This window comes from Panthera uncia, assembly GCF_023721935.1.
Source record: "Panthera uncia isolate 11264 chromosome A1 unlocalized genomic scaffold, Puncia_PCG_1.0 HiC_scaffold_17, whole genome shotgun sequence".
Lineage (NCBI taxonomy): Eukaryota > Metazoa > Chordata > Mammalia > Carnivora > Felidae > Panthera > Panthera uncia.
This window is the reverse complement of record NW_026057577.1, coordinates 75,647,221-75,663,720: the sequence shown is the minus strand read 5'-3', so window position 1 is coordinate 75,663,720 and position 16,500 is coordinate 75,647,221.

Below are 16,500 nucleotides of genomic sequence, written 5' to 3'. Positions count from 1 at the left end.
CATTTAGGCTCTTTCCATAATTTGGCTACTGTTGAAAGCACTGCTATAAACATTGAGGTACATGTGCCCCTATGCATCAGCACTCTTGTATCCTTTGGGTAAATTCCTAGAAGTGATATTCCTGGGTTATAGGGTAGTTCTATCTTTTTTTTTTTTTTTTTTTTTTTTTTGAGTAACCTCCACACTGTTTTCCAGAACGGCTGCACCAGCTTGCATTCCCATCAACAGTGCAAGAGAGTTCCCGTTTCTCCACATCCTTGCCAACATCTGTTGTTGCCTGAGTTGTTAATTTTAGCCACTCTGACTGGTGTGAGGTGGTATCTCAATGTGGTTATGATTTATAGTTCCCTGATGAGTGACATTGAGCATCTTTTCATGTGTCTGTTGGCCATCTGGATGTCTTCTTTGGAAAAATGTCAATTCATGTCTTCTGCCCATTTCTTCACTGGATTATTTGTTTTTCAGGTGTTGAGTTTGGTAACTTCTTTATAGATTTTGGATACTAACCCTTTATCCGACACGTCATTTGCAAATATCTTTTCCCATTCTGTCGGTTGCCTTTTAGTTTTGTTGATTGTTTCCTTTGCAATGCAGAAGCTTTTTACCTTGATGAGATCCCAATAGTTCATTTTTGCTTTTATCTCCCTTGCCTTTGGAGACATGTCAGGCAAGAAATTGCTGCAGCCGAGGTCAAAGAAGTTGTTGCCTGTTTTGTCCTCTAGAGCTTCGGTGGTTTCCTGTCTAATATTTAGGTCTTCCATTCATTTTGAGTTTATTTTTGTGTATGGTGTAACCAGGTGGTCTAATTTCATTTTTCTGCATTTTGCTGTCCAGTTCTCCCAGCACCGTTTACTAAAGAGACTCTTTTTTCCATTGGATACTCTTTCCTGCTTTGTCAAAGATTAGCTGGCCATACATTTGTGGGTCCACTTCTGGGTTCTTCATTGTATTCCATTGGTCTATGTCTCGGTTTTTGTGCCAATACCATATTGTCTTGATGATTACAGCTTTGTAGTAGAGGCTAAAGTCTGAGATTGTGATGCTTCCCACTTTGGTTTTCTTTTTCAACAATGCTTTGGCTATTCAGAGTCTTTTGTGGTTCCATACAAATTTTAGGATTGTTCTAGCTCTGAGGAAAATGTTAGTGCAATTTTGATGGGGATTGCGTTGAATGTGTAGATTGCTTTGGGTAGTATTGACATTTTAACATCCTTTATTCTTGGATTTAAGAATACACAGAGACTGAAAGGGATGGGAAAATATTCTCAATATTCTATGAAAATGGGAGGAAAAAAGAAAGTTGGAGTAGCAATAATTATCTCAGACAAAATAGACTTTAAAAAAAAGATTGTAACAAAAGACAAAGAAGGGCATTGCATACTGATAAAGAGACCAATCCAGCAAGAATATTCAACATTTATAAATATATATGCACCCAATATACAAGTACCAAAATATATAAAGAAAATATTAACATACCTAAAGGGGGATATTAACAGCACTACAATAATAGCAGGGATTTTAAAACACTACTTATATCAATGGATAGATCATCCAGACAGAAATTCAATAAGCAAACAATGGCTTTAAATAACATATTGGACCAGATGGACTTAACAGATATATTCAGAACATTACATCCAAAAGCAGGAGAATACATATTCTTTTCAAGGACACATGCAACATTCTCCAGAACGGTTCACATGTTAAGCCACAAAATAAGTCTCAATAAATTCAAGAAGGTTGAAATCATATCAACCATCATTTCTGTCCACAACAGTATGAAACTAGGAATCAATTACAAGACAACTGAAAGAAAAACATAAATATTTGGAGATTCAACATGTTATTCAACAACCACTGGATCTTCAAAGAAATTAGAGGAAACATTTGAAACAAAAGAAAAGAAAATGCCTAGAGACAAATGAAAGCAAACAAAAAAAAAAAGAAATACTAAGATCAGGATGTAGTAAAAATAGTGCTAAGAGCAATGTTCACAGTAATACAAGCCTACCTCAAGAAAAAAATAAATCTCACATAAAGAATCTGATTTTACACCTAAAGTAACTAGAGAAAGAACATACAAAGCCCAAAGTTAGAAGGAAGGAAATAATAAAGATCAGAATAGAAATAAATGAGACTAAAAACAAAACAGAAAAGAACAATGAAAATAAGAGCTGATTCTTCAAAAATGATAAACAAAATTGACAAAACTGTAGCTACACTAAACAAGAACAGAAAGGACTCAAATAAATAAAATCAGAAATTAAAAGGTTACAACCCACATTAGAGAAATACAAAGGTCCTTAAGACACTACTATGAATAATTATATTTCAACATGTTGAACAATCTACAAGATATGGATAAATTCCTACAAATGTATAATCTTCCAAGATTGAATAAGGAAGAAACAGAAAACCCAAAAAAAAACAAAAACAAAAACAAAAACAAAAAAAAAAATGATTGCTAGTAAGAAGACTGAGTCAGCAATCAAAACTTTTCATCAAACAAAAGTCCAGGGCCAGACAGCTTCACTGCCCTTAAAGAGCCTACAGCTGAGCCAGGAAAATAGATGTTAAACAATTACTTAACTATTCACTTTACAATTGAAAGAAAGAATACTTAACTATTCACTTCATAATAATATCCAGGATAATTTTGTGATTATATAGAGGAAACCTTTGGTCTAAAATCCGGAAATGATCACTGAGTCAAGTCTTAAAGCATAAAAAGAAATTGGTTATGCAAGAAGTGAACAGAAGATGGTTTCAAGAAGATGATAACATATATGAAAAGACCCTGAAATAGGAAGGATCATGTGTATTCAAGATACCTAAAATGGTTCATGCTCCTGGGGTGTACCAATAGGAGGGCAGGTGGAAAGGAATGTGTGATCACTGCAGGAATAAGCAGAGACGAGAGGAATCAGAGCTATATGAATATATCCTTCCATCCAAAGTTCATCCAATAAATACAATTACTCTTCCAAAATTACTGCAATGATTACATTTGGATAAAACACATGATTGTGATTTGTTTTTTTGGTCACATTTATAATCCATCTACATTACAGATGGCATAATACGCATCTTTTGAAATCTTAATAAGAGGTTTTGAAGTACTTTGAAAGTGAGCTACAATAAATAAATATATATATATATATATATATATGTATGTATACACATGTATATATACACACATATATATATACATATATATATATACATGTATTTATACACGTACACACACACACACACACACACATACATATAGTCAGTGAATGTAAATAAATCTTTCTGGTATATTCATATCGTTTCTCAGTCCAATAAGTGATTTACAAACAAATGCAATAATCTATTCTTCTCCTAAAACAAAGCCAAAAAGCTAAAAATGAGTATATATCCACCCCCAATGCAGTTTGAATGAATACTATTCAAATATCAATCATGTGATCCAGTTTGAAAGAGGGAAACAATGCATTGCATAGAATGAGACAAATAAATTTACTTCTCTATGTGATTATTTTTTTCAACATCATAGAAATGTTCCAATATTAAAGTATTTTTTTTTCTAATACAGGTATTAGAAATGAATTTTACATTGTTTGTTTTAGAATGAAATAACCAGCTGAGGCCAGAAACAGAACAATTTTCATTCTATAATACGTTCATTTTTTCCAATTTAAAAATTATTCAATTTCATACTCCTCTGTTCCCCCTGCTATTTACCTGTTGGGAATTAAATTGTTTATTTATGCCACTGTAAAAGATTAAGTGGGGAAAAAAAAGCAAACACCTACAAATCCATGACATTTTTTTTTTGTTTTGATTTTCAAGCAAAGTATTGATTAAACCTGGAAAGAATAATGATAAATAAAAGAACTAATTTCCACTTGGAAGGATCCAGAGGTCATCTAATACAAATTTCCTCCTCTTATAAATAAGAAAACTGTGACCCACGGAGGTTAAATGATTTACCCAGGGTTCTCTAACTAGTTATGGAAGTTGATTGATTTCTGGTTTCCAGCTCTTCCCAATACACCCTGTTCATAATTTCACTTTGCCATGTTATTGTTTTTCCACATGTTAAAGAAGTGGCTGCATATTGCTTTTCAAACTGCAATAATGTTAGAAATAAAATTCATCTAGGACTCTTGTTTATAAGGCATCAACTTCAAAAGATTCAATTAATGTTGCAAAGTAATGAGAATGGAAAAAAAAAAAAGCCAGCAGAGCAATAGACCAAGATGCAAAAGTAAAGGGCCATACTCCTGCTGTCATTTAATCTTTATGTACCCCTTCAAATGGATAACCTTGGTGTTAAAAGTAAAGGAATCAATTTTGTTACATTTTATGCCCAACAGTGACAGTAAATTTGTGAAGTGCTTACCAGAAACAGAGGGCTTGGTTGGCTGTCTAGCAACAAAGTAAATAAACATATTGTAACTTAACTGTTTTTTAGAGAGACCTCATTTTATTATTCACTCATTAAATCTCTCCACTAATTGGAAGAAAATAATACAAGGCATGGTAGAGAGTGACAACAGGAGAAGTAAGCTCCAAATGTTCTAAATTTACTTTCTAGTAATTTATGAGGATGCACTAATTTTTTTCCCTAATTCAAACAGACCTACAAGGAGATAGATTAAATACTGATGAGATAAAGGAAAACTATTCCAGAATCACTGATTTAAAAAAATGTCTTTGTATTCAGCACTCAGTAATTATGGAAACTTTTGCAGCTATGACTCCTCTTACTTCAAGGAGAAAAGTTTGCTACAATAAAGGGAACTTTAAATAGTTTGATAAAATTTATTAATTATATCTATTACAATCACTAATACCGGTAGGCAATTTTCAAGAGAATTTGCTTCAAAATGAGTGGAAGGAGAAAAAAGAAAAGATTCATTACAGTTTTCCTTGTGAACCATTTCTACTCTTTTTACAGGCACATATCCCATCATACAAAACATAGTAAGAAGAGAGATAGTTTATTTCTGGTCTTGAGCAACTCCCTGGCTCTTGTTCTTGTAAGTAAGCAAATAAGAGGCTTCTGTCTCATCCTTTCTATTGCCCATAAGCAGATTTTGTATAATCCTTGACTCTGAACTTCTTGCTTGGCCTTTGAATCGATGGCATGACCACTGACTTCTACATAGATGTTATTTCCTGACTCCTTACTGTACCCTGATTTGGAGTGCTACCTGGCTTCTGTATCCGTTTTGGATTTGTATAGTTTCCTTACCTGATCCCTAGGCAATATTTTATTTTTTCTTCACCTATTCTGGTTTTGTCTTTTGCTTCTGCCTCTGACATCTATCTCCATTCACACCCTCTCCATGTGCAGAAGTTCCCTTGATATGTTGTATTATAGAATTTGATATAAAAGACAAAATTTAAACTTTTGGTTGGTCACAGTTCTTTTTAAATACTCAAAATCTGTACTTGTGTTGCTACTTAAATGTAATCAACTCTTCATGAGTCAAGACAAACCAAAAGTATGTCAATGCCCATGTGAAAAGCTACAATAATGTAGAGCCAATTAAAATGGATTTTAAATTCCAATAGTTCTGGAGATCATACTACATGTGTATACTCCAGATGTAGATATAAAAAGGAGAGACAATAATAAGAATTTTATTTTATTATTATTGTTACTGCACCATCTTTTGAGTACTCCATGAATCTAGCTAGGATGGTACCTGATTTCTTTTCACCAGAGCTAAAAAACATTATTCAATGAGTATTTTGTGGAGTATTCACTAACTGCAGATGAGGAAACCAACACATACATAATTTAATTATCTTACTCAAGATCACACACTAAATAGGTGAAGGAGCTCAATGAGAAACTGGGTGTCAGAAAACAAAGAAAACATTTTGTCAGAAAACAAAATGAAATAAAAGGCATCCAAATTGGCAAAGAAGAAGTCAAATTTTCACTTTTTGCAGATGACATGATACTCTACGTGGAAAACCCAAAAGACTCCACCACAAAACTGCTAGAACTGACACATGAATTCAACAAAGTTGCAGGGTACAAATTCAATGTACAGAGATCGGTTGCATTTCTATACACCAATAATGAGGCAACAGAAAGAGATATCAAGGAATTGATCCCAATTACAACTGCACCAAGAACCATAAAATACCTAGAAATAAACCTACCCAAAGAGGTAAAAGATCTGTATGCTGAAAAATATAGAAAACTTATGAAAGAAATTGAAGAAGATGCAAAGAAATGGAAAAACATTCCATGCTCATAGATTGGAAGAACAAGTGTTGTTAAAATGTCAGTACTACCCAAAGCAATCTACGGATTCAACTGCAATCCAAATCAATATTGCACTGACATTCTTCTCTGAGCTAGAACAAACAATCCATTTTATGGTTGTTTTGGTTTTTTTTTTTTTTTTTTTTTTGGAACCACAAAAGACCTCGAAGAGCCAAAGTAATGTTGAAAAAGAAAACAAAAGCGGAAGGAATCTCAATCCCAGACTTTAGCCTCTACCACAAAGCTTTATCATCAAGACAATATGGTATTGGCACAAAAACAGACACACAGACAATGGAATAGTATAAAGAACCCAGAATTGGATCCACAAATGTATGGCCAACTAATCTTTGACAAAGCAGGAAAGAGTATCCAATGGAAAAAAGAGTCTCTTTAGTAAATGGTGCTAGGAAAACTGGACAGCAGCATGCAGAAGAATAAAACTGGAACACTTTCTTACATCATACACAAAAAATAAACTCAAAATGTATGAAAGACCTAAATGTGAGACAGGAAACCACCAAAGCCCTAGAGGAGAAAACTGGCAACAACCTCTTTGACCTCTTTGCTACACCAACTTCTTACTCAACAAGTCTCTGAGGCAAGGGAAATAAAAGCAAAAATGAACTATCAGGACCTCATCAAGATAAAAATCTTCTGCACAGAAAAGGAAACAATCAACAAAACTAAAAGGCAACCGAGGGAATGGGAAAAGATATTTGTTAATGACATATCAGATAAAGGGTTAGTATTCAAAATCTATAAAGAACTTACCAAACTCAACATTACCAAACTCAACACACCTGAAAAACAAATAATCCAGTAAATAAATGGGCAGAAGACATGAATAGACACTTTTCCAAAGAAGACATCCAGATGGTCACATCTGGCCACAGACACATAAAAAGATGCTCAACACCTCTCATCATCAGAGAAACATAAATCAAAACCACATTGAGATACCACCTCACACCAGTCAGAGTGGCTAAAATTAACAACTCAGGCAACAACAGATGTTGGCAAGGATGTGGAGAAATGGGAACCCTTTTACACTGCTGGTGGGAATGAAAACTGGTTCAGCCATTCTGGAAAACAGTATGGAGGTTCCTCAAAAAATTAAAAATAGAATTACCCTATGGCCCAGCAACAGCACTGCTAGGAATTTATCCAAAGGATAAAAGAGTGTTGATTCATAGGGACACATGTACTTCAACGTTTATAGCAGTGCTATCAACAATAGCCCAATTATGGATAGAGTCCAAATGTCCATCAACTGATGAATGGATGAAGAAGATGTGGTTTATATATATATAATAGAATACTACTCAGCAATGAGAAAGAATGAAATCTTTCTATTTGCAGCAATGTGGATGGAACTGGAGGGTATTCTGCTAAGTGAAATAAGTCAGAGAAAGCCAGATATCTTATGTTTTCACTCATATGTGGAATTTGAGAAACTTAACAGGAGACCATGGGGGAATGGAAGGGGAAAAAATAGTTTCAAACAGAAAGGGAGGCAAACCGTAAGAGACTCTTAATTACAGAGAACAAACTGAGGGTTGATGAGGGATGGAGGGAGGGGAAAATGGGTGATGAGCTTTGAGGAGGAAACTTGTTGGGATGAGCACTGGGTGTTGTATGTAAGCAATGAATCATGGGAATCTACTCCTGAAGCCAAGAGTGCCCTGTATACGCTGTATGTTAGCTAACTTGACAATAAATTAAGCTTAAAAAAATAATAAAAAACAAAACATTAAAAAATATATTTTAAAAAAAGAAAAGAAACTGGGTTTTTAGGGCCACCTGGGTGGCTCAGTTGGTTAAGCATCTGACTCTTGGTTTCAGCTCAGGTCATGATCTCATGGGTTTAGTGAGTTAGAGCCCTGTATCGGGCTGCATGCTGACAGTGCAGAGCCTGCTTGGGATTCATTCTCTCTCTCTCTCTCTGCCCCTCTCCCACTCATGCTGCTCTTCCCCTACTTTCCATGTCTCTCAAAATAAATAAACAAGCTTTAAAAAAAAGAAATTGGATTTTTATGATTTCAAAGCTGATGCTGTCAGCAATTTGCTAATTTTTTTCCTAAGAAGCATAGCCTTTGCTCCCCTGAAACTCTGTTAAAAAGAAAACAAATTCAGTGGATGACTCCAACTAAAAGCTTTAAAAAAAAAAAGTCTTTTTCTTTTTTTTTTTTTTTAACTTTAAAAGAGGTAGATCCAAAGGGAAGAAAAAGCAGTTATTCTCACACATTGCTGGTGTGGGTGTAAGTTGGCACAAACACAATGGAAAACTATTTGGCAGTTTTTACTAAAGCTGAACATATTAGTATCCTATCACCAGCAATTCTACTGCAGAGTGTGGGTATATATTCAAATGAAGTAAGTGCATATGTCAACTAAAGGACATGCCTATGAATGTTCAATCAGATTTACTTATAATAGCCTAAAACTCAAAACAACCCAAAATTCCATAAAGAATAAAAAAAAATTAAATAGATTGTGATATATCCATACACTGAAGTACTGTGTAACAATGGAAAAAGAAACAACTATGTATATCAAAGACATAAAGTTGAGCTGAAAAACCCTGACACAAAATAGTATATTACATGGTTCCATCAAGTTGAAAAACAAGGAAAACTCAACTCTGGTGACTGTGTTGGGGCAAGTTATTTCCTTTAAGGGGGTTGTATTGACTGGAGAAGGTAGAGGGCTCCTCTACAGACATAAAAATATTCTACATTGACTTGGGTGTTGGGTTGCACTCGTATGTATTCGGGAACATTCACTGTACAATTAAAATGTGTGCATTTGTAACCTATGCTCCAATTTTATTTTATTCTTATTTTTTAATGTTTATTTATTTATTTTGAGAGAGAGGCAGAGAGAGAGAGACAGAGACAGAGACAGAGACAGAGACAGAGAGAGAGAACAGGGGAGGGGCAGAGACAGAGGGAGGCAGACAATCCCAAGCCGGTTCCGCACTGTAAACGCAGAGCCGGACATGGGGCTCAAACTCACAACCATGACATCTGACCTGAGCCGAAATCCACAGTCGGATGCTTAACCAACCGAGCCACCCAGGCACTCTATATGCTTAAATTTTAAAAAAGAAATGTTCTAGGATAAGATAAAAATGAATTCTCATCTATAAAAATGTTATAACAATCCCAGAAAATACACAATTTGAAACATTGTGTTTGCTTCTTTCCTTACAAGGTATGCTTATAAGTATGGTTTCCTTCCAAAATACAGGGTTCTTAAGAAGAACTAGTCAATAATTAGTACTGAGAAAATTGTACCACCTTTAGAGAAGAGAGGAAATACTAAATCATTTTCTCATGGTATACTAAAAAATAAATTCAACATGGTTTTAAAATTTAAACCTAGTCAAGACACTGAAAAAGTCCTGGAACAAATATAGCAGATTGGTTTTTTTTATTATTCAGTTGAATTAAGTCCATGTGTAAAACTCTATTTGAAACCATGAAGGAAAATATTGAACTATTTTCTATTTTAAAATTTATCATCATTAAAAGTTCAAAAGCAGAATTAGAAAAGTGAACCATACCCTAGAAAAGATTTTTCAGTCTTTGACAGGAAATGGTTACTTATTATCTTTAGTACATAAAGAAAACTTTCTAAGCCTAACTCTGTCTATCTATCTATCTATCTATCTATCCACCTACCCACCTTCCTATTTACTTATTTCAAAGAAAAGTAGCAGAGTAAAATCAAGAGAATATAGATAATGTAAACAATAAGTAAAACACATTTGTGACCAAATGAAAAATATTCAACTTCATAAGTCAAATGGTATAAATAAGAACTACAATTTAAAAATACTTAATCAGGGGCGTCTGTGTGGCTCAGTCAGTTGAGCAGCCGACTTTGGCTCAGGTCATGATCTTGCAGTCCGTGAGTTCGAGCCCCATGTCGGGCTCTGTGCTGACAGTCGGAGCCTGGAGCCTGTTTCCGATTCCGTGTCTCCCTCTCTCTGACCCTCCCCCGTTCATGCTCTGTCCTCTCTGTCTCAAAAATAAATAAACGTTAAAAAAATTTTTTTAAATACTTAATCAGGGCACCTGGGTGGCTTCACCGGTTAATGTCCGACTTTGGTTCATGTCATGATTAAACCACTCACGAGTTCAAGCTTGCATTGGGTTCACTGCTTTCAGCATAGAGCCCACTTCAGATCCTCTGTCCCCTCTCTCTCTGTCCCTCCCCTGCTGTTTCTCTATCTCTGTTTCTCTCTCTCTCTCTCAAAATAAATAAACTTTAAAAATACTTTATCAAATTGATGAAAAGTAAAAATATAATAAAGGAATAAGAAATACAGTGAAACAAACCCAATTATGCCTGCTTATTACATGTAAATTGTATGAAACTTTGTTTTTAAATTTTTTCTTTATTTGGGCAAAATTAACATGTTCAAACTTTCTTGAGTGGAATCTAGCTATACAGCAAGAGCTTTTAAATGCTTGTGGGAGTGCCTGGGTGGCTCAGTCAGTTAAGCGTCTGACTTCGGCTCAGGTCATTATCTCACAGTTTGTGGGTTCAAGCCCCATGATATTGCAGTGTGGAGCCTGCTGTTTGGGATTTCTCCCTCCCCTCTGCCACTGGCACCCACATGTGTTCTCTCTTTCTCTCTCTCAAAGTAAATAAATAAAAACTTTAAATGCTTTTGTTCTCTGAGACACCTGGGTAGCTCAGTCAGTTAAGCATCTGACTCTTGGGGTTATCACTGCGTGTCCAATATTTACATGACTATGACACCATTTGCATATTACAGAAGCCAATGACCACTTTTTCTATGTATAGGAGAAATAATTTTGAAATGTGATGGTAGAGTGCACATGGGAATAAGTGTTTAAAATACGGAAACAACTGACAATTAAGACGGTATCTTCAAAATGAGATTTAGTAGAATAAAAAAAGGAGAGAGAAAAAGAAAAGGAAATACCCTTCATATGTTTATGGAAAAAAAATGAATAAAAGACAAATCATGCTGAACAATATTTACTTATTTGTTGCAAAATTGGAGGAAAAACCCATAAAACTGAAAACTGTGTCAGTTTCAGACATGTTGTAGAAAGAGCAGTTTGGATTTAAGTGAAAACTAATACTTTCAATTGTAGACCCTGATTTGAAATAATGAAGACAAGTCCATGATAATGTTGCTAACATAGATGATAAACAAAGAGTGTAGGAGCTGGAATTTTGGTTGAAAAATCCTTAAGATTTTCTTCGCCACTGGTGGTATATGTTATTGGGAAAAATGGTCTCTAATGCACCAAGATCGATAACATTACTTGGAATAATTACGTATTACATATGATACTTTATGGATTTGTCCAAGATAGCATAAATAGATGAAAACCATGTCAAATATTTGACCAACAACCTCTCTCAATCTCGGGATGGGAACACAACATGCTGTTAGAGCAACTGGATTTCACTCAGCCAAGATACAATGTATCAGAAGAGTTCAGGGAAACAACAAAAGTTTTCAGATAAAGGGCAAAGAGGGGCTTCACACCAATTAAAATTAAGTTTTGAGTACATCTACATATATTTGATAAGAACTTTTATCTGCTATTAATAATACTAGCAAGTCCTTTAAAGAAATTAGGGGTGCCTGCATGGCTCCATTGGTTAAACATTCAACTCTTGATTTCAGCTCAGGTCATAATCTCAAGGTTGTGGGAATGAGTTCCATGCTGAGCATACAGCCTGTTTAAGATTCTCTCTCTACTTTCACTCCTGCATGGAATTCGAGAAACTTAACAAATGAACATAAGGGAAGGGAAGGAAAAATAAGATAAAAACAGAGAGGGAAGCAAACCATAAGAGACTCTTACATACAGAGAACAAACCTAGGGTTGATGTGGCAGGGGTGGTGGGTTAAATGGGTGATGGGCATTAAGAAAGGCATTCTTGGGGATAAGCACTGGGTATCATATGTAAGAGATGAATCACTGGGCTCTACTCCTGAAGACAAGACTACACTGTATGTTAACTAACTTGAGAGAAAAAAAAAAGATTCTCTTTTTCTCTGCTCCTCCCCTCTCCTGCTCATGCTCTCTAAAAAAATGACTAAACAAATTAAGTTTGGCTGTTTCACCTTTTTAAATACTTTAAAAAAATTTTTATATTTTGGGCGCACCTGGGTGGCTCAGTCGGTTAAGTGGCCAACTTCAGCTCAGGTCATGATCTCACCGTTCGTGACTTTGAGCCCCACGTCAGCTTCTGTGCTCACAGCTCAGAATCTGCTTTGGATTCTGTGTGTGTGTGTCTCTCTCTCTGGCCACCCCCACCCCCCTTTGTCTCTAAAAAATAAACATTATTTTTTTTTTAATTTTTATATTTTTTTGTATTAAAGGAAATTGCATGTGAAATTTGCATAAAGGTGGTAGTCTAATAAAATACAATACAGAAATGTTTCCTTGAAGAAAATGTTTACATACAAATATTATGAATTACTTGATACAAAGTCTATTTTCTAGTCTCTGTGGACCAATATATAAATATGACTAAACAGAAGGATGAACAAATTGGGAAACATGCTTTATTTTTTTTAATTTTTTTTTACATTTATTTATTTTTGAGAAACAGAGACAGAGCACAAGTGGAGAGGGGCAGAGAGAGAAGGAGACAGAATCCGAAGCAGGCTCCAGGCTCTGAGCTGTCAGCACAGAGCCAGATGTGGGGCTCGAACTCACAAACCGTGAGATCGTGACCTGAGCCGAAGCTGGACACTCAACCAACTGAGCCACCCAGGCACCCCGAAACATGCTTTATTTTTAAGTTTTTGTTTTTATAAACATTCCAGCATGAAAATACCGGAAAGAAGAAACCTTGTATGGCTCTACATATTTGCTGTAAAAGATTACAGATACTATTATAAAAATAATGATTTATATGATGTTAAAATATGTCAGGCTATTTTCTAATGATAATTTATTATATGGTAACCCATTATATATTTCAACATGATATATAAAAATGTATAGTTTTTTTTTCCCAGTTTAGGTATTGCTTTAAAAATTTATTTATAATTCCATTTGTTACTACCTTGGCAAAGATGATTATCTTCAAATTTTAATTCACATAACACTACTATGAACTATAAAGATTCCAGAGAAGTTACTCAGTTTGGAATACCAATTGTGTGAAAAATATTCATGACTAGTGACTTTGAAATGAAGGAAATAAATTTTGATAATTCAGTAATTTGTAAATGATATGTTTCATCCAACTATCTCCAACATATCAAAGAATACCAGACATGGGCAATATTAATTAGATTGAGTCATCTTTGATCTTGATATTTTTCCATCATTCAGTAATATAAAAATAATACTTTATAAAAGTTTTTATTTATGAAGGTATGTTTGTATAGGTAAACAAAACATGTTTTATACCTTATAAATATTTAGACATACTGTATGTGACTCCCAGTGGTATACCAATACTCTTGGTTGCACAGATGTTAGACAATAGGCAAGAGTTCAGTCAGTAAGAGTTAACTCAGTAGAGGGGGTGGTATATGGAGAAGGAAGAGGATTTAAGAAATTAACAGCATGGGGGCACCTGGGTGGCTCAGTCGGTTGAGCCTCTGACTTTGGCTCAGGTCATGATCTCACAGCTTGTGAGTTCGAGCCCTGTGTCGGGCTCTGTGCTGACAGCTCAGAGCCTGGAGCCTGCTTCGGAGTCTGTGTCTCCCTCTCTCTCTGCCCCTAACCCATTCACATTCTGTCTCTGTCTCTCTAAAAAATAAATAAACATTAAAAAAAAAAAATCTTATAAAGGGGCTCCTGGGTTGTTCAGTCAGTTAAACATCTGACTTCAGCTCAGGTCACCATCTCATGGCTTGTGAGTTCCAGCCCCACGTTGGGCTCTGTGCTGACAGCTTGGAGCCTGGAGCCTGCTTCAGATTACGTGTCTCCCTCTCTCTCTGCCCCTAATCCATTCGCATTCTGTCTCTGTCTCTCTAAAAAATAAATAAACATTAAAAAAAAAAAAAGATGGCCACAATTGAAAAAAAAAACAAAAACAGAAACAAAAACCAGCATGTATTATGGCCTGGAATTATTTCATTTTTTAAAAAAAAAATTGTTCCCATTAAAATAACTGAAAATATTTCAATATACTACAACATTAGCTATGTGATAAAATGCAGGGGTGGATTTAACAGTAGATGAATAAACACTTTATGTTGTATCCATACAATAAAATGCTACACAGGCACTAAAAATCAAATTTTTGAAGGCTGTTAAACTTAAAAGCATTTGCCTATGAATTTAAATACATAGTAAGATATAAAGTAAGATTTCCATCGTGATCTGGGTTATATCCCTGTTTTTGCTTTCTTGTTCATTCTGATGACTCTCTCAGGCCTCTGCCTCTTTTGTGATACTATCATTTTTATACATATAAAAAATAAGTAATAGTCTAAAATACAGATGATTTAAAAATATTATTCTTTTATTCTTAGAGGCTTAAAATACCAACTCCTTCCACATATGTCAGTCGTAATGGGAATGTATAAAGTGTTCTATTAACTGAATTGTAATTTTGTATCAGTGAGGGATAATCTGTTATACATTTTATAACTCTCATTGTCTAGCTCAGTATTTAATACAATCATGCTTCAAATAATGTTATTTTAAGCATGAGTCCAATACTTATCCAGCATAAGAACTGAATGTCCTTATTAGAATGAAATTCAAACAAGCCCAATGAGTTAATGACAACAAAGGACAAATGGACTTCCTTGAAAACTGCAGTTACCTTGGCTATGAAAATGACAAATGTCAAATGATATTGTGAAAGGAACTTCAGGTTAAATTTTTGTTGTTCAATTCTACTTATCAATGTGGGAAGAACACCATCAGTATTTACCGTGTTAGAGCAGATGGGAGGGTCAGTATGTATCTTAATATACATGCCTAATGACTCGCTATTTTCCTCACTGACGTATAGAAAAACAGGAAACATGGGGGATATGTATGAATAATTTGACAATCAGAAAGAATCACTTTCACTAGTCCCCAAATGATGATATAGGTGAAGGGGCTTAGTAAAGCAGAAGTTAATCATGATTATCATGCCCAGAGACATTGCAGACTTCTGTGTTCCCTGCTTAAAGAATGTTAACAGGAAATTGGATCTATATAGTATTTCCCAAGTAATTAGACAGAAGGGGCTCTTTGAATTAAGGTTTAGAGAGTTATATGGTTCCAGCCTTCCTTTGTTTTCTACTTTCTCTGCCTATATTGCCCTTGGCAATATTTCAACAAGGAAATCATAAACTTCTTCTGAAATTAGAAGTCTGTGGTGATTAGATGTAGCACTTAGATGGGCAGACAGTGCTGCTGCAGAAAAATTTTTTAACAATTGTTAATTATTTGCTGCTACATAACTAACTGCCCCATATTTGTTGACCTAAAACAACCATTTCTTGGCCTGCAATTCTATGTGATGGACATTTGGTTCCGGGCTGGTAGATCAAACATGGTTTCCCATGTTTATAAACTCAGGTTGGACTTTTGACTGAGGTGCTTCTGCTCACTTCTGTGTAACTTTTCCTGAAGAATAGGCTAGTCTTCTTAATATGGAGGCAGTGCTTCAAGAGGGTAAACCCAATGTCCAAGCCCTCACCAAGCCTCTGGTTCAATCATGCTTTTGATAGTCCTTTGGCCAAAACAAGTCACAATGGCAAGCACATAATTAATGTTCAAGGAGACTGCATCAGGGTGTAAGTACCATTATGGAACCAGTAGAAGACTCTACAGTGGGGTTTTCAGCAGCATGCTCAAATAGCCTCAAAGAAACATCATAAATGTTTTGGAGCTAGATAAAGGTGATGCCTGCACAAGACTGTGAATATACTGAATAGCAGTATATTTGCACAGCCTAAATCGTTAATTTTATGTTATGTGAATTTCACCTCATTAAAACATTAAAAGAAAGAAATATCCTAAGATGTTCCTTCAATTGAGAGAACATATACCACATATAATATACATATAAGAGCAAATAAATGTGTGTATATATATATATATATATATATATATATATATATATATATCAGAGATACTTATTCTTCATCAACAAATTATATGGTTATTTAACTATATATTAAAATGAACTATCTGTAGACCTAAAAGAAACTCTTATCTTTTCATGTCAGTTAGAGAAGACAAAGAGCAAATGATTTCACTCAT